Below are 20,038 nucleotides of genomic sequence, written 5' to 3'. Positions count from 1 at the left end.
CAACATGAGCCCTGGTTTTTCGTTGGCCTGGGAAGTCAAACGAATGGACTATTCTTATACATGTTTATTCCACAGCTATTAGAAATCAACACTCAATTTCCAGGCGTTTGCAGGGTTCACAAGGAGCAGGCTATTGAGAGACTCCAAGGAAGTTAACTGGCTCCTTGCCAGCATGGCATCCAAGCTCCCTATTTTCTCACAACTTGAATATTCCCATTTACAAGCACCGCTGCCCCCAGCAAGGAAAGCAGAAACGTGGTCAAGAAGGGCAACACCCCCTTTTCTTTCATAAAGGCAACAGGATCTTTCACTCCCTGGCACTGTGGTTGTGGCAGAGGTACAGAAAGCCTCTCTAAAGGAAAGGCAACAGCACCCAGCTGATCTCTTTGGGAAGGATTTATGACAGTCAGTCCAAGCACAGTCTGAAGAACAATGTTTCACGCCTTATCTTTCAGTGGGCTGCTCTGCTGTATTGATTAATTGCTTAGTTTGTTTTTCAAATTTTAGCCTGTCTCAAGCAAGATGAAGTACTCCATTTTGACAGTCTCTCAAATACCATCCCAAAGAAAGTCCATGAGAATTAAGGACCCATTATAATTAGCAAAACCTGGTTCAGAAAGTCAGCAAAGATGCCTTCTTTTTCAAATTCTGAAACCTGATCTTCATACCTGCTTTTTCTGTTTCTCTATCTAGATATTTCCAGGAAAATACAACTCCCATTACAAGCTTGTTGGCAACTCAGAATATGTCCACTCAAGTCTCGCACACGTGAATTTACATTCAGAGCAGCTGGCTTAAGTCTGATGATTTCTGATCCCTGGCATGTGTACCACAGAGCACATTTACTTAGTATACAGAGTGTGAAAGAATGAAAATCATCTGGGAAAGGCAAGTGATTCCTGTATCATATTAAACCCCCAAAATTTCCTCCCCTCCCCTACAAAACCACGAACAACCTGACATCTCAACTGTTCTTTGTAGAATTCAGCTCCATTTTCATTCCTGAAGATAGCTCTCTATTTTCTGAGGGAAAGGTCAGTAATTCTAAGAAATGAAAGTAAAGAACTGACAGCAATCAGGCTAATCTTTGCTGCCCACAGTACAGAAGTCAGCATAGGCAAAGACAAGTATTCTACTATTAAAATTGCTATGAAGAACTCAAAAACATAAAGGCATATTCTGCCTTGTAGAATATGGGAACATCTTCCCTCCACCCCCAGTGGCATATTCCAGCATCACCAATTCCAAAAATTTATCCTTTCATACTCTTTGTGGGGTCTGGGCTAGCCAGATGGCTAAACCATTGCAGAATCAACCCTTAACACAGAACACTGGAGAAGCCAGCTTAAGTGAAATGGAAGGAGTCCTCAATGAACAACATATGAGAGACTTTGTAAATATATGGGAAAGCCAGAAAAGCAGATGTGGAAAGAGCTGAAAGAAATTGTGAGCATTGAGGAGACCACAGAATATAAGATTTCTGAGGGAAGGAAGACCAGAACTGATCTCATGCTATTATACCAGGAAACATATAATTAGCAAAGCCTCATACAGCACATATAAAATATGACTCCAGTATGGCTACTGTCAAGTATTGTCAATTTAAAAAGCAAGAAAATCCTGAAAGGAGAAAGTGCAGAAAGAAGAAAAACCCAAGATTTTTTTAAAAAACAACAGAAACAAGATACAAAACATGATAAATAAATCTGAATGTAATATGTTTTATAGGACTAAAATCTGCATCACTTAAACCCTCTGAGGAATGACTTTCAGATAAAATTGGGATATTAGCCATGCCATTCTTCCAAAAGGGTTTTTCACCACTGGAGGTCACTGTAAACTGTAGTTGCTCTTTATCAGCCCCTCAAAAGAAAAAAATACACTGTAGGCAAGTTATCTAGGATGTGTTTTTTGAGGTGAGACAGAACTGAAATATCATTTGCAGCGTATTTGAAAAACACACGTAGCTAATCAGTGAGGACTGCTTATTGCTGGAAACAGACTTATTCTTGTTCCAACTTATTCCAAGCAGAGCAATTGGCAGACTGCTGAGAATTCAGACATTATACACAGGGTCCAGTTTTGCATGTCAGCCTGCCCATTTTACCTGTCTACTCTTCCTGAACACCAGTGAGCTAACAACAGGTAAGGTGATGGGGACACAAGGGGAGACCTACTATTGCAGCTCATAAAAATCAGGGTTTGCTTTTTTTCGTTTTGGTTTTGGGATTTGTTTTTTTTTTTTTTTTTTTAAGAAAATGAATATAGGATTATCTACATTAGGATCTCTAAAAAAAGACAAATGTTTGGCAACAGCTCCTAACAAAAACATAAGTCTGCTAGGTTTGAAGGTTTATATCCTACATAATCCATGGATCACAGTTCATCTGAACGCAATTTTCTTCTCTCTTTTCATTGCACCCAGATGACTTACTGGGAACAATCTTTCAAACAACACCTAGCCCGCCCATTCAATCAGAGAGTAGTGCGTATATACTACATACATTACAGATTTTAAACTGATGCTCAGACATTAAAGGGATGTTAGTCCAAGGTCCTGTCTCCCATATTATAGAGTCCTACTGATACGAGTATCAGATGGAACAGCTGATCTTCACAAAACAGAGATGCTGGGTCACTTTCAGGGAAAATAAGTATGAAAGCACTAGAAAAGAATAAAGAGAAATGAGTCCAGCTAGTTCCCAATAGGCTAAAAAAATAATTTTAAAAATCCAGCTTCATAAACCAAAGAATTTACATTTCAGGAATAAAACTGGAACTCCCATTTGACTGCAGTTCTGACAATGAATCAGTGGCAGCTGGGCAAGTTTTCTCTGAAATGCACATTTTATGTACTGAAATTCCACTTTCTGGCAGGAGAGGGAATCATCCTAATGCAGGTTTCTTTATTTTCTGCTCTAGTGAAACACAGTAGACTGATTCTTGGCCTGTGTAAACCAGAATAACTCCAAAGGAGTTTGGCCTGGTTTGATCTAAATGGAGAACTTCTGTAAAAGAGAAACAATCTGGGTCTCTGACAATTTAAAAGAAATTAAAAAGGGGCCAGCTTTTCTTTGCTCCTCAGATTTATCTTTTACCTTTCCCTTTATTCTTTTGCCTATTTCAAGGAATCAACAACAGAAGGCTTATCACACAATCCATGGTACAGCAAAATCCTAACAAAAACCAAACCCTGGACAATGAAGCCTGAAAAAATCCTCTGATGTAATTAAAGCATTACACTGGTCATGCAAAGGCAAGCACCAAGGACAAGTTCACTGAACAATAACTTCATTTCTTTGTTGTGTTATTCTCCTTTTGTTTTTATTTACACATAGAATATGAGCTCATTGAAAGAGTAATGATCTTTTTACTGGGTGTATGCTCAGACAACCTCAATGTCAATAAATACCTAACACCTAACAAACCTGATTTAACAAAGCATTTCAGCGCATGCGTAACTTCAAGCATTTGAACACAGTCACTGTAAATAACGTGTAATCCAAGACCACCCACGTGGTGAAGCATCTCCAGCCATATCCTTTAGCATGTCATTTTAGCTCACTGGAAGGTAGAAAATCTGTTTTCCACTGGAACAAACAGTACTTGCTTTTTTGCAGTTATAATTAACCAACAGATAACAATACCTTAAATGTCTAACATCGTTCTGAAAGCTACACTTTAGTTTCATCTAGTTCTAACACTGAATGACACTTTTGCACTACAGTGGAGTACCACAAAGACAAAAGGAAGCATGCCTTTACAAGCTGAGAAGAAAAAAAACCAAAAAACAGGACAGTTATTGAACAACAGATAAACAGATGTTCCAAAGCAATGTTTCAGGTTGGGGTTTTTTTTCTATAAAATGTTTATTTGGCATAAACTTCAGTGTTTCATTTTACACACAAATAAGTTCTCATCCCAAATTCATGCTGATGAAACTTGCGTATAACACTAGAGATACGCACTTCTCTTCTTGACCTTCCTTGCATTGCTGGGTCCCTATAAATTATGATGATTTCCATGGTAAAACACAAAACACAGTTTCTAAAGTCAAATGTAAGCGAAAGATAATGTGTGTGGGGGGGTACTTTTAAGAGCCTAATTTTTAATTTGGTGTGTGCTGAAGATTTTGGAAAACCATTCATAGTTCCAGACACTGCATACATTAAGGGTATGATTCCAGATGCATGAGATCCTGAAACTATAGGAGACTTGGCAGATCTGGAAAAGGAGGTTAAATCATTATTGTCAACCCATATTCTTTCAGTTAAGCATTCCACTGATTTTGGAACCCAGAGGTAGCTAAGAAGCCAATTTTCTCTACCACAGTCACATGATGCTGAAATGGAGAATCTGTGGGGGGAAAAAAAAAGAGATCTCCCACATACTGGTCAAATGCTAGCAATAACATGAGGGCTTTCATACAACGTGTGTCAGAGAATGCAATTCCAGATATAAGAGACAGGTGTGATAATGAAAACATTTCTTTCATTGCAAGGGGGTCACGCTGCAGTAGCAGCATGACTCAGGCCCCAGTCTGGAAGTCAGAAAGTCTGGCTTATAGCCCTGCTTCTGTCACAGATCTGCTGGGTGACCTTGCATGCTTCTTTCTATCCCTCTGAGCCCCTGCTTCTCCATACAGTTCTGTAACAGCCTGCCTACTTAGGCTGTCAGGTCTCTGATGTGACAACTGTCACTCATAGTGTCCATAAATAATCTCTAATGCAGGGAAATTTGTATTGCCTGAGGACATAAGAAGCAAATGCTCATCCTGAGCTGGCCTCCTGAAATATCTAACCATAGATGAAATTACTGCTAATGAAGCAGGAGGACCATGTATAGCACAGGCGTGAGCCAGGAATAGCGCAAACAGGCATCATACAAGCGTTCTTTACAAGTCCCATGCCAGTCCTCACATACATTTTGAATCAATCTGTTGGCAATCGATAGCAGGCAGAAAATATTTCATAGAGAATTAGGAATTCCAACCATGAATCCCTAGCTAAAGATTTTCATGCTTGTTCTTTGGAGTAGCTGCCTGATAAACATAAGTAATTTTTTAGTGAGTGACTTACAGTTGAATTGAAATCTCATATTTGTTGTACAACCTTACTATAAATATTTGTACTACAGATTTTATTGTGCAGCATATGTGTACAAGGTGTTCTCCTTACAGCAAGGAAAGTGCTGTAAATATTGCATTCAATGAACCTGGCAACTAACATAACAGAAGACACAGTAGTTGTACGTGGAATCAGGACAATGAAGGGAAAATGCCTTCAAAGTCCTGGGCAATTTCAGTATTTGGATAAATCCACATCTTTGCATATTTTAACAGATGATGAGTTATTCTACACCTAAAAATGAAGCACGCATGCAACAGAGTTTAAAGATACAGCTCTTGGATGTAGCGCTGGAAAGCTGCAATGGGGAGAGAGAACCTCATTTTATCAGCTAGAATACTGTCTTGAAAGAAGGACAGCTTAGAGGATTAGAAGTGACAAAAACACCTCTTTATAGAATAGTTAATAGTTTTAGTCAATTTGCCCGATTCATTTGTCCTAATCATCTGAATTTTTTCATTCTTCCTTTTTAGTGGTGCTATATGGACTTATATTTAGACCCTCCAACCCTTTAGATGCCCTCACCAGCAAGCTACATTTCCATGCCATACATTTCTATTCTTACAGAACAGAGTAAGTGTCTTATGAGACCACAATAAAGCCCTGTTAACATATGAGTTTGTCGAAATACATAGAGTAAGTATAAACAGGAGACCTAGGATGCCTCTGGGATGATCTAAAACATGCAGGACCAAGAGGCTTTAGGTAATTTCTCCAGATCTAGAACTACAAAACATAGGTCTACTACGAATTTCAGAAAACCAGCAGAAAGTGTTTGGTTTGACAAAAGCAACAATTCTCTTGGTGAACATGTCCTTTAAAATGTAATGAAGATATTAAGGGCTGTGGCATTGTCAAAGGTCAACAGAAAATCATCCTACACCTTGTTGTCTCACTGCCAGTAGTTAAGATAAAAGGCTGTAATTTTCTCCTATCATCTTCAACTACAGTCACTATTTAAGATATGAGGTCAACTAGACAGGCTTATAACTAGATAGGTTTAATTTCAGCTATGACCCTATCTGCCCATGCATCTTCTCCATCACTATTTAGTCCAGGCATGGAGTTACGGAGATCCTGCGTACTAGTATGTCAGCTTAGTTAGCCTTGAAGACAGGGAACTATAGAAAAATATCCTCTCTTCTCTTTTTAGTATGAATAACAAATTCCTTTACATGTATTATAACAACATCCTGTGAGTGCTTTCTTTAGCATAAGGTCGTATTATAGAGCCTCATTTTCATTTCCTTCAGGAATTTAATTTGTAAATGTCAATCAAGCACTTAAAAGTACTTGATTGTACTTTTTAAGTACATAGTACTTAAAAAAAAAAATCCTCTCATATATACTATACAATGCATGCCTAACAGTTACATTTTCAACATAACAATTAGGGGATTTCACTCAGGAGTGAAAAAATGAACCATTTTCAGCAAACACTGAAGGACCAAACACCACGAATTATGATTGTCCATATAAGGGGAAAAATTAAGATACTCAACTCCTCAAAATGCTCATTACATGTGAGGTTTCCATTCAAGGTGATAAGAAATGCAACCCCTACTATGCAAGGGTCCTTGTTTGGAATCCTCACACTGCACTCAGCACTGGAAAGTCACTTTTACTGCACCGTGACTTCTGCTAAACGTGTCCACTAGACATTGCACAAGAGTGCCAGAAGAGAAAGGTCACAGGGACAGCCTGGATGTATCTCCCTGCACCTTGGTGTACATTACAAATTGGCTGGGTAGGTAACCTGTAACAAGACACCTTTGGATGATCATGGCCAAAAGAATTCTTTGCTAAGCCATGCATCTAAGGTCAAAGAGGAGTTTTTAAGGGAAAACAGACAAGATTCAACATTTTTACACTGAAATAACAACCATGTTTTTACTGTATCAAAACTGATCTAATTTTCCTATGTTTTCACAGTCACATATTCCAAAGTCTATCATAAACCTCTCACCACAGTATTCATATAATCTAAATAAAACCCAAGAAGAATGAACTGGGGGAGGAAGGAGCGAATTGGATGTAAATGAACACCAGAAAAATAAAGAAAACATCTAGAAGCTGCTACAGATTTTTGACATTTTAGATCCTGGACCAAATGGTGTGCAGGACCTTTGCAGAGTAACCAGCATCCATGAAATGGCTGGGATCCAGGAGGCTGAGGGTTTGGAGGCATGCCTCCCCTCAGATCTCAGCATATAGCTATCTAAAGAGGATACTAGACAGAGTCAGCAATTTAATTTCCATATTACAGATGTCTCTGTATGAATGTCACTGACTGAGAGCATGACCTGAGGAGACTCTTCATCCATCTCTGTACCTGCTTCTCACTTTACTTCTCCCTTATCCAGCTGTTCAGATAATGAATGCTGTGGAGTGGATCCAACCTGTACTGTGCCTCACACAATCTCAGCAAGGGTCTATCCTTTCTTGTAACAACACATATGATTATTACCAAAGGCCATTTACAGATACAGGCTTACCAAAAGTACAGTTGCCTGCCACGGGCAGTAGTATTCTGCTGTAGTATCACATAGAGAAAGAAAATGGATTTATTTAAATTACTTGTTATACCTCTAAATTTCCTATCTCGATTAACATTCCTCTGAGGAAGGAGCATCATGACCAAAGGACAGCACTGCTCCCTCACGCTCCCTTAGGAAGCCAAACTCACATTTTCTCCAGAACCACAGAAAAGTGAGCAAGACCCATAGAGCTCTTTAGATCCCATCCCCCTTCTTTCCTCACTTCAGGAGTTCAAGGAACTACTATTCTCAAATATGAACACTGGTAGACTTCACCAGCCTTTCTCATCACACCAGCCATGTATCCAAACCTTCAGAGGTCTGAGAGCCACAGGACACATCAGCATGCAGAGGAACAAAGAAGCTCTAGGAACAGTTCACTTGCAGTTGACAACAATACTACTCTAGAAAGACAGAAGGAAGGATAAATCTGGAATGGACATGCCATGGGGTCCTGAGATGGCAGAGCAATCTTGGTCTCAGGCTACTGTTGGCTCATTTCCTCCCAAAGCTAAGGATTCAGATTATCCTGGAGTTCCTGCACAAGCACAGTCCTAGTGCCATTCCCTGGCAAGAACACTTGCTCTGCTCTTGAAATACTTCTGAGTCCATGCCACCTTTCTATGTATGAGGACTTACAAGATAGCCTGAGAAACTTGCACTTCAGGAGATGCCTTTTAACTTAAAGAACAAACGTAACTTACATGCAGAGCAATCAAAAAACAAATGTCTGACAGACGTTACCACTCTGAATTTCAAAAGCGAGTTCATGACATGTGCAGCAAAACTGGCAAAGAGCTCTGACAGTCACTGACTTATACAAAATTCAGGAAAAAAATACTTCAGTGCAGACAAGTACGAGAAAGCAATCATTGGTAGTCTTAACAGAGGGTATTTTAAAATCTGTTTTCTTCACAATGCAATGGATACAGTTTTCTTGCTAATAAATACTATTTAATACACTGACTTTAGGTCTTTAAAGCTTGAAAAATAAATTGACAGTAGCAAAACAGTATAAGTGCAATAAAAATAGGACAGTGGAAAGAAGTGAGCTTATTTTTCTTTAAAATCTACAATTCACCCAATAAAAAATGCAAAATCTTAGTGAGCTAAACATAAACAAAAAAGATCTTTTTTCAAGCTCATCTCTGAGTGCAGTAACAGCTTCAGACTACATGAGAGAGAAAATGCAAACCACCAACTGCAGACCTGATGTTTTTTATTTGCCCATGAATCTACAGAAAACACTTTCTATAAAGAAAGGTGTTAGTGTGTTTTTTAGATACCTACTAAATTATCTTCTCTTTACAACTCCTGTTTGACTGTCTTGCATGAAACACAATTCTACAGTATTAGCAGTTTCAGTAGTTGAATGTGACTGAACTTTAGATCCAACAGAGCTGCATATTAGGGACAACATTCTTGACAGAATGGTACTGAACAGCTAGCCTTCATCTACTATCAAGCTGGCCCAAGAACGGACTTAAAGATCATTATTTAAAGGGAATGTTTCACAAAAATAATCTTTCAGTAATTGACACTACCAAATTAATTAACAACATGGATAAAGACATTTCTAATGTATTTTTACTTCCTGAGTATCCCCTTAGTTTTTCCTTTCTTTCTATTTATCTATGCATATTTCCTGTTAAGAATTCTTCTAAAAGCTTTTTAGTTAAAACATGATGGGTCATCACTGCACTGTATTACTTTCCGGGAAGTCACTGCAAACATATATATTATCTTTGACTGCAACATCTAGTTGATATAATTAGTGATACTACTTTTTTTGGGAAATAATGCTACATTCACTTGACAACAACAGGAAAATAACAAGCATGAGCCTCACTGGGGATCGAGTCCCACAACGAGAAGGGCTGGCCATCCTGCTCTCACGGTGGCCAGAGGGTGGGTAACCTTGAGGCAGTCCCTTGTCCTGCACCCAGCAGAGGTCACTAGAGGATGCATCACGTTTTAATAGCGAGCCAAAGCACTCTGACAGCAACGGGAGAGATGCACCTTCCTGAAAAGCACATCAACCGTCTAGGATTTACTGCCGGATAGACTTTCAACAGAGAGGAACACGTGCCGCTGCACGAAAGAACACACAGGTTTACCTGGCTACATCCAGAAACAAACAACATTCATCCAGTTAAATGATACCAATACTGATCAGTAAAATACATCTAACTTACTAGAAGTGTATCTACTACCTGTGCATTCCCAGATGCAGGGATCCCTTTCTTTCTTCCACAGTTTAAGACAGTCCACAAGGTGTGCCAGAGATAGGAAGCCAAAAGGTAGAAACTACCTGCAATCCAGGCAGCATTTCTTTGCAGGGGTAGATCCATCTCTTTATTTTTAACCAACTGATTAATTTAGTTCTCCTGCTCAAGCAGATGCAGTTGGCAGGCACCCTCAAAACCCTCCCCAGCTCTGTAAGTTACCAAGGCTCAGACACACAGCAGGATCCCATCTCACACTTCAACACATTCCCTGAACCTATAAGGAAGTGATGGTCCACTGACAAGTGTGAAACAGGTGCAGGGATCTACACATGACGTGTATTGCATGGACTTGAAAGGCAATTACTCTGACATCCCAGAACTTCTCAAATGAAAGCAAACTGTTAATGCAATCCCTTTGCAGTTAGCCGTTCATGCCACTGGTCACCTTTGTTCCCTTTTAATAGGCGAGAAATGGAGAAAAAAAAAATACCCAAAGAGCAAAATTCAAGAGAATGACTTAAAATGTGTCATGGTGCACACACACCAGAAGGTCAGTTCGAAATGCCATGGCTTTTCACTCTCTACAGTCCTTTCTGTTCCTGTGCTTGCCAGTTTATCTGCATTGCTTCCGTATCCAAACCACCACCATGCAGAAAGTGGGTCCTAGGTGTCTCCCCATCTCATACCCAGCATCTGCTCACCTGCCAACTACCAAGTCCTTGATCCGAAGGACGGAGGTGCCCGATCATTTCAACCACATGGATGTGATACTTTCAATATTATTAAGGTATCTTCTTTCCCCTAAAATTTCCAGAAGGAGATAAGACTGCTTCTGCTAAATTTTCCCAAACAATTCAATGTGATTCAAGTGATGCATGGAAAGTTTTGGCTGGAGCAGCCAAAAAAAATGGGAAATTTTTGAACAACTGAAAGCAGGATCTTAAAGTTGGGAATGGTAAATGACTTCAATAAAAAAATTCTGCTACCAGCTCCATTTTAAGCCTAGGGGAGCTGTTTCACTTCCAGAGATAGAAAGCTGAAAATCTGAGGCACAAAGCATGTCATGGTTTATTATCTTATCTATAAGGATATACGGACTTGAAGGACCATTACATAAGGTCTTAGGTCTATTCATAAGGAAGGAATCCTTCTATATAAGGATTATAAATAGTCATTGTAGAAGATGAAGTGGTAAGAAGAAACAGTACCATTTCTTCTCTGCTTGTGTATTTATCTGATCAGAGATGAATAAGCAAAGAAGTTAAAACGCTCCCTCTCTCTGTGGAGAAATATGAGCACCAGAAATCTCAAATACTAAAAATTCACAAATCAAACTACAAAAATCATTTGAAAAATGTCAAGACATTAAAAAAATATGACTGTTGTCCTTTCCTTAGCCAACTTCTGGCTTCTGAGACTTCAGACCATGCTCAACTAACATTTTGAGTTATTATGTAGTTGTTACGTTGGGGAGGGTAGGCTCAGTTGTGGTTTTTTTTCTGTCAGGAAACCTTGATACTCCTCTCTTCATTTCTGAGACAGACAGACAGACATATATTCTCAAAAGCATGGGAACTGAGAGCATTAAATAAAACAAAGCTGCCTGAAACCACAGAATCACACATATTGCCACATGGCAACACAGTGCCATGAATTTGGGACCTGAAGAGTGCACCATAGAAAGGATATTCTGTAAAGCTGTGCCAGGATGAGGTTGGCAACATGATGCCTGATGACAACATTTCAAGCAAGCTGAAAAGGAGGCTTGTAAAGAGAACTGGGCCCAAACTTGGCTGAAGTCCACTTACACTTTCTGACCATAATGAGCTTTAAAAACTTTAGACATAGTTCTTTGATTTCAAGGCTGAAGAAAACTTTAAGAGTTTTGATCTCTTCTTCATTAGTTAAGAAGTCTCACTGCAAATGTGAGGATCCCTTGCAGGATTTTGTTAAAGAGTTGTTCTCGATTAAAACTGTAACACAAGAAATAGGTTTCTGTCAACATATTAAGATCAGTATCTTGAACAGTGTTTGGAGGCGGAAGAAAGTTATTTTGGGTTAATCATGCAACAGTCATAATTTTTTACCTTGTTCAAAATGCCACCACAACTCTGGCTTACCCTGGAAAAAGGAACTTGCAAAGGTATTATTACCACCACAGTTGACTCGAACACAGAGGCTGCATAGAAAGTAACTGCTAGAGAAATGGTGGTGAAGGGGAAGAAAGAAGGCTCAAAGGAGATAAGGCTGATCACGTTCTGACTGGAGACAAGGAATAATAGGTTAATTAGACATCCCCAGGCCTAGCTTAACTGACCAACAAATATTGAGTATATCCAATATTCCAGTTGGGCTAAATATTTAAAAGTTAGTGCTTAAACTGTTTTCAGAATATCATTAAAGGGATACTTTTGCATGGAAAATTGTCTTTCCAACTCAAGAAACAAAATATCAATGAGAACTATTTTTTCCACCTTTGCGGTGGGTGTTAGGTAATTTAAAAAGTCAAGGAAACTAACACACCTGTCCTGAACTGAAAGCACACCAAAGATCTCCAGAACTTAAAAATTAACTGGCATAGTTGCTATGCAACTATCTATTCAAATGAACCTAGCTAGTGGGAGGTATAATCCCTATTAAATTATTGTTTCCTTAAAACAGCAGGACTAAGAAGCCCTGAAATAGGGCAGTAAGGAAAGAGCAGCTCTGTTTCTTGCCACTTTTGTTCCTTCAAGGATGACAGCAAGGGCAGTAATGCTACCAATAGTTACTGCTTATAAACAGTAAGTTGCAAATGACAGTGTCACATTTTCTTATCAAATGTTAGGATTCACATTTATTGGGAGAAATTCTATTCTTGTACATAAGACTGTGGTTTAACTAAATCAATACAACTTATGAACTGAACTGCAGTAAATGACTAGAGTACAACTCTGCAAATGTAAGGTAAAATCACAGAGAGGCATTTACATCAATGTGTTTTACCAATGTCTTTTGTTTCCATTCTGCAGTAGACTGTAAGTGTGTCAACAACCAGTCAACACGGCTCAGTGGACAGCAAGTAATGCATTACTCACAACAGTTCAGCTGTATCTGAGCTCTAGGTAAAGATCCTTCACAATGCTTACACTTCCAAGGGAAAGCTTGCTTACGTACACACCCAGGGAGCATCTTTACTGTTACAGCATATTGCCCAAATGAATGTACTGGCCCCACATCCCAAATAAGTAAACCAGATGGACGGTGAGCCAAGGTAAATGCCAAACCTTATAGATGCAAAATTATAAAAACCAGAAACCTTACAGCTACACTATCGGAAAAGTAGTAGCTTCAACCACAGGAACCGCAATTGTAGCTGTAGCTCTCTAGGTTGCAAGAACGTTAAGTGCAGCAGTATTGCACTTGCAGAGAGACCCTGAATTTCAAATCTCTCTCCCTGGGTGGTCTGCCAGATTTCAGAAAGCTTTGAAGCTTGCTTAGGACTAGATTTAGCTTTTGTTGAATATTTAATAAAGCTCTCCTGAAAAAGTAGTCATGTAATTATTACCCAACGTGGGTGGGTTACTTTTGTTATTAACTTGGTAAATAGGATCCTAGGAACTTTCATAGTTCTAAACGTTACTAACAGAAAGAATCAAGCTGCACATCTGAATCTTCACTGACCGTGAAGAAGATAATTTTACAGCATTTAAAACTGAACAGTCATTAGGGAGAGGGAGTTTCTGTCCTAATTTCAGATAGCAATTCAAAATTGAAAACTTTAAATAGCATTCTCACACTGATCATTAAGCAGTTAACAGCCAGAAGGAAGAGACTGCAGGGCTGTTGACCAACAGTGTGCAGTTTCAGCTGGGCCATCAGAAGCAGTCTAGGCAGGGAATGTGTAGCTCACCGGGAGCTAATGCAGCTGGATAAATTGTGTGGTAGTTTCCAATCAATTTGCCTTTGCATAAGCTGGCGCTGTTGTCAAAAGAGGTGGTTTCACCTTCTCACACTTGCTTGCTCCTGCCATGTGCCACCCCCTCTCTTGGACCAGCACAACCCCTCGGTGTGGCTGTTCAGTACAATGGGTTAAGGACAGATCTGGATTTTTATTCTTTTTTAGTCTGGTTCTCACATATGAAAACCATTCCTATAAAACAAAACTGTCTTTCACTCATTATGTATAACTTGAAGCAAAACTTCATATTCATTCCTGAAGGCAGAATTTAGTTAAGACACAAAGGCATGTGCTGCCAACGGTACAAATGGGGGGCAAGAGGACATTCTGAACAAAACAGATGCAAAACAAGTGAAGAGCAGTTTTGTGATGACTTGAGTCATCCTCTCCAAGAGCAGAACGGTGGCGGCGGCGAGCTGCTATGGCAAAGGGCGCCATCTAGGGGACAGCAACACCACAGCGCCTCGGCGGCACCACGGCCTAGGCTGCACTGGGAGGTCATTGTTCATAACGGATGGTCACAATTGCTGCGTTTGCTTTCCGCAGCTGTATTTTAACGGCTCTGAAAGCAATTTTTTTTTTTGGTTAGGTTTTTGTTTTTACAATAATATACTGTACTAACAGATGAAAATTGTGTTTCTTACTTTATAAAAAATGTTATCTAGAAAAATAGTTGTTTTGAGGAAGATGATCATTTTCTTCTTTAATTATGATCAGTTAGTTTCAGACAGCATTATTTCTTGCAGCAACTACACACTTTGACCACTCTCTTCTAGATGGTCTCTCGAGTTGTAATCCACTTCCATTGGAGTGAATAGAACTGAAGTCAATCTCTTTTAAAAGTGAGGACTTCACCCACAGAAATTACATACATATGCCCACAAGCATACACATGTAAATACATACACCTGAGCAAAGTTTACTGTATTTCCTGCACACAATCTTCTTTGCTTCCTTTCCTGATCAGTACAGTAAAAATGCTCATCAGGCAAGCAGACCAAGCTAAGACCTTTCAAACGATGATCTTGGTTTTCCTTTCATCAACAGCACAGCTAGGGCCCATTTCTATATCTTATTGAGAAATTCCTAAAAAAAAAAATCAGTAAAAATTAAGTTTTAAAAGCTTAGGAGAAATATAACTAATGTTAATGTATCTGGAAACCTCACTACAGTGAGGTATATTACCAGAGTTCAATTGGACTGCCTTTCACCTTTGAAGTCTTGTTCCCAGGAGACTGATGAGCTAAAACGGGAATACAGAACTATCTCTCCAGCTTGCAACTAGCCACCAGCTGTTCATCTTCCAAATGTATTCCTTTCTCCCCTGCCGCACCTCTAAACTCTCCCTGCCTTTCCTTACTGCATTCTTAACAAAGAGACGGTTCCAGCCATTAGACTGAAGAAGCAAGCATCAAGGCAACGGGTTTGAGACTTTGCAGCAAAAAACGGGGGGAAATCCCACCACCTCAGCTACAATCTGCAATTCATCATCAAATTCAGATGCATTAATGCATTAACCCAGGCAAAGCAGCTCTCAGCCTTTTTCCTAACCCTAAAGAGACAAAACTCAGAGGAAGAGCTACATGGCATTGCAGCCATTTTTACTTTCTCACTTGTGGAAGTTGTGATTTTCACATTAGAATAGATCTATCCTAAAAAAGCAAATAACATCCTCCAAACTCAGACCACCTCGTTTTATTTTAACTCTCATTTTCACTGTAACACTAAATGAAACTCTCAAAAATAAACACATTCTACCTACATGAGACGTGCTTTGTTTTAATATACAGATCATTTTCCTTCTCTACAAAATAAAAAAATACAGTCGCTTACTGAAGGCTGGAATAATTTCATACAAGACTGACCCAGCAGATTAAGAAATATAAAAAATTCAGGTTCTTGAGTTGTGAATACAAATGAAAACATCATGAAATTTACTTTACACCAATTCTCCAGGGTATCATCACAAAAATATTCAGAATAGTTGAAAAACTGCTCTACCATATCAGCACAGTCAACACACAGCCACAGCACAGACTTTTCATGTCTTTTCACAAAGTGGTGTCTAAAATTAATTTCTCATTGCCCTATTGCAAGCATATTTCCTCAGTTCTTGTGGAAATTATGTGTCAATGAAAAAAAAAATGGTTCCTCTAGGCTTTCCCACAGAAAAAGCATGTACACATTTTGGCTGATCACAGAGTCATTTTCCTGCCAGAGACCCCGCACTAGATGCCCAACACCATTCTTGCTGGAACAGGTGCAGCCCAGAGCTACACTGGGCTACATTGATCCCTGCAAGCATGGCACACAGCGTGTCACCGTGCCCTGCTCCCCAGTTAATGGGGAGCAAAGGACAAAGCTACCTTAGTTCCTCTGGGAAATCTGCTCTTTGCATATGATTTATTCAGCCCCCACTAACTCCAGAGATGTTAGATAGAACAAATGCTTTTGAAACATGAATCCAACAAAAATGCATGTTTATCTTCTGATTTTGAAAAGCTGCAAACCCACACAACTTCTTCACAACTTCTGAATGTAAGTCCAGCTGTAAATAAACCCCAGAATAAAAACATACGTGCTTGCTTCTATGAATCCAAAAGATTGAAAGATGCTGACCAGTCTCTCACAGCTGCAATACATTTTCACAGATGATAATGAAAAATTCAACTCTACTGGGAAACACACATAGTAAACTCTTCAAGTAGCTGAAAGAAGAAAGGGACAGTGCTTTGGGAAGACAAAATTAATTACACAGTTAGTTACCTTTTCAACTTCTGTTCCAGGATCTGTTTCACTGAATTTTTCTTCCTGAAAGCTTCTAGTTGTCTCTCTTTTTTCCATGCTCTGAAAAAAGGCTGTTTTTTCCAGTCTGCTGTGGTTGTATCGCGTATTGATCTCTTCCAGCCTGTTAATCTTGAGTAGCTTCATACTATGCCCAGTTAATATACTGTCCGTTTTCCTCTCCAGCTTAGATTCATAAACCAGTGAACACTTGTAATTTGTGATTTCTCCTCCTTCTTGGCTGTACAACAGAGAGACAGATAAGAAGCATCAGTGTTATTTATGCATTTTGGCTTAGAAAACTGCTGTTGCTGCAATATTTCAAGCCTCTCTTCTTACACTTTCTGAACCAATACACAAAGCACAGAGTTAATAGAACTAGCTGTTCACAGAAGCCATTCTACCTACTCACCGACATTCAACACCAGATAAGTCAAGCAGGCTACAAGACCAATGCAATTTCATTTGTTTATAGAAATTACTTCACTCTATCAATTCAAGACATACTGCTGTTGCTTGCAGACCTTGCTTATAGATCACTCCCCACTTTTTAAACTACTTCAGTGGCTCCCTGTTGTTCAATGCAGTCTCCCTCTCTTCGTGCTGCAGTTCCATCAAGGTGACACACGAAGACCCTGTTATCATAGAATCATGGAATGGTTTGGGTTGGGAGGGACCCTGAAAGGTCATCTAGTCCAACTCCCCTGTAATGAGCAGGTACATCTTCAACTAGACCATGTTGCTCAGAGATCTGCTCTGTTTATTCAGACTAATTTAAATTTCCCAGACTGTTAAGTCTATTAAGATTTTTGATATTAAACAAAGTTGTTTAGGCCCGAACACAGTCCTTCCCTCTCTTACCATTATCCTATAAGCACGGAAATAAGTAATTGCCAAAATGGTGGTGATTTCAGGCCCGCTGCTGAAGGTTGCAGAAAAGCATAGCCCTCAGCTGGGTTCCTTCCCACTGTAGACCGCCGCTACGTGCCTAATACTTATATGTTATAAAATCATTGAAGCTTGTCTAATAGTAATACTGGCTGGAAAGTTACTGCAACTCAAGCTGTTAGTTTTGAGTAATTCTCTGTAGAAGGACTTTTATTCTACAGCAAGGTGGTGGGTTCCCTCTACCAAGTAATCACTTGGTTACACTTGGAAAATAGGTCCTTTTCCACAACTAATTCTAAAACAGTAAGAGAAACTACTCTAAAATTTCACTTAGCAACCCTGTGCAGAACCAGGAAATGGAGGACAGAAACATTTTAATTGTTATTACTGCAGCCCTTCCTTCGCTGTACTGGAAACCCAGCTACAAAAGCACAGCACTAATGCTTTCGCTCTAGAAAGCTGAATCTGGTCAACCTCATTACACAGCTCATAGTTTTCATTTTAACTTGCATAAATACCATAAACTATATGGCATAATTAAGAATGTATATAGAACCTTACAGTCATTAGCAGCACCGAGAAACAGCTTTCAGTGTACAACCAGAGACCCAATTAAATCCGTTATTTTTATCCTAACACCTTCTAACAGAAAATGTTCTGCACTGTGTTTTGACGCCACATCTGTGCACATGCAACAGATTAGATGTATACCTACATCAGCTAACTGCACTGCCCAGAGTTAGCCCTCCAAACTCTTCTCAGGTGCAAAAGATGCCATGTGACACAGGAGGCTTGCTAGCAGTGAGTTATAGAAGATGGACAGCAAAGGACGATGCAAGCTTGCAAATGAGCCTTCCAGAGAGATTCCTGCTACCATGTTATTACAGGCTAGACACACTGATAATATGTGAGACGCAGGGACACCATGGGACAGAAGAAGTTGTGCACCTGGTATGTAAAAATGCCAGGTCTGCTGCTTCAAGCCTTCACCACCAGCTTTTAAGGCTCTGACATCCCTTTCCATTCCCTTCAGGTAAGAGGAGACTTTTCTCCCCCCATTTCTCAAGAGCAGGTTCTCAGGTTTTCCTAAATGCACTGACAATTGCAGGTGACATATCTCAAGGGCTCAGCCACTCAACCTAAACTTCAAGCCATTATTCTGCAGATCCTTTGATCTACTCCTCACCAAGGGGTGATGCAACGTACTCCAGAGCTGTCAGAAAAAAATGGTGATGTTTCCAGATGCCCTCCCGCTGTCTTCATGCCTCCAGCTACTCAAATTCCACAGTGTTCTAGAAAGACCTGGCTGTGAAAACTACTTTGGGCCTGAGGTGACTGCAACCAAGGAAAGCTGATTCAGGCTCTCCATAGTTCTTCCAAGAGCACATCATCCTCTAAGTTATGGTTACCAGATGTGGCCATCCATCTAAGGAGAATGACATGTCCTACTGAAAGGACATGTTGTTCCTTCAAGCTGACCAATGGGTCAGCTATCTGGGAAAATATTAATTGGATGGCAAGCCCAAAGTTATTACCAGGTTCTGTTACCAAGCAGAGACTGGGACTGAGTCCAAACATGATTGCCCTCTCTGCCATTATTACCTTAATATATCCCTGAAACAATAAGCTAAACAACATAAAGTTTCTGAGGTGCGCACAGAGAAGTTTGTTTGCAAGTACCTCCCCCATTGTCCCAGGGAAGCAATCCCACCCTGGTAATGTGCCACTAAGCAATGGGAGGTTATGGCCTCCTACCTTATTAAAAGGAAAACGAAAAAACCCCAATATTTGAATGAGTGTTGAGTTTTGTTTCCCTCAAAGAAGAATGAAAACCTTTCCCCCATCATTCTCATTCCCCAACTTTGGCCTGAGAGATGCTTTCTTCTGGGTCATCTTCAGCAAGCCAATCTCTCACTTGAAGCAAAATAGCTTGACTCATGAACACACCTTCGCTTACACACTCTGAAACCACATACACATCATAAAAATACAGAAAGTTGCCTAGCTGTATGCAAAGCGGGTATACACATACAGTCCTACTGCTTTTTCTGCCCAATAGCAGAAAATAAATATATTTGCGCAATAAAAACGCAAACAATACAGTAAATGTTTCTAAAACTGGTCATAAATAGAAATGGGCAGGCAAATAGCTATCAGCCAAAACGAACCCACAAACAACCCCTTTTTCTTTCACCACCTGGTTTTAGATCGTAGCCCCTTCAGCTAGCACTAGGTTTACATGACATGCCGTAAAGCACTTTGCTCAAAATCCAGTCCTTTGGCCTCCATCTTCAGTTCAAATAAAACTATTACTGACCTGCTGGCCACTTGCAAACCCTCTACTTTCAAAATTTAAGCCTGGGAACAGGCACTGTTAGCCGGTAGCCAGACTTGTTTACCTCCTAATACATCTTGACATTAGACTGACCTGAATTTTACAAGCTGGGAATGATTACATAACAGTATATAATTAAACCTAAATATATAATTTAAGAAAGAAAACAAGATGTAATGTGGAAAGAATTACCAGTGGGT

Source organism: Falco punctatus (assembly GCF_963210335.1).
Source record: "Falco punctatus genome assembly, chromosome: 3".
NCBI lineage: Eukaryota > Metazoa > Chordata > Aves > Falconiformes > Falconidae > Falco > Falco punctatus.
This window is presented reverse-complemented; position numbering follows the sequence as displayed.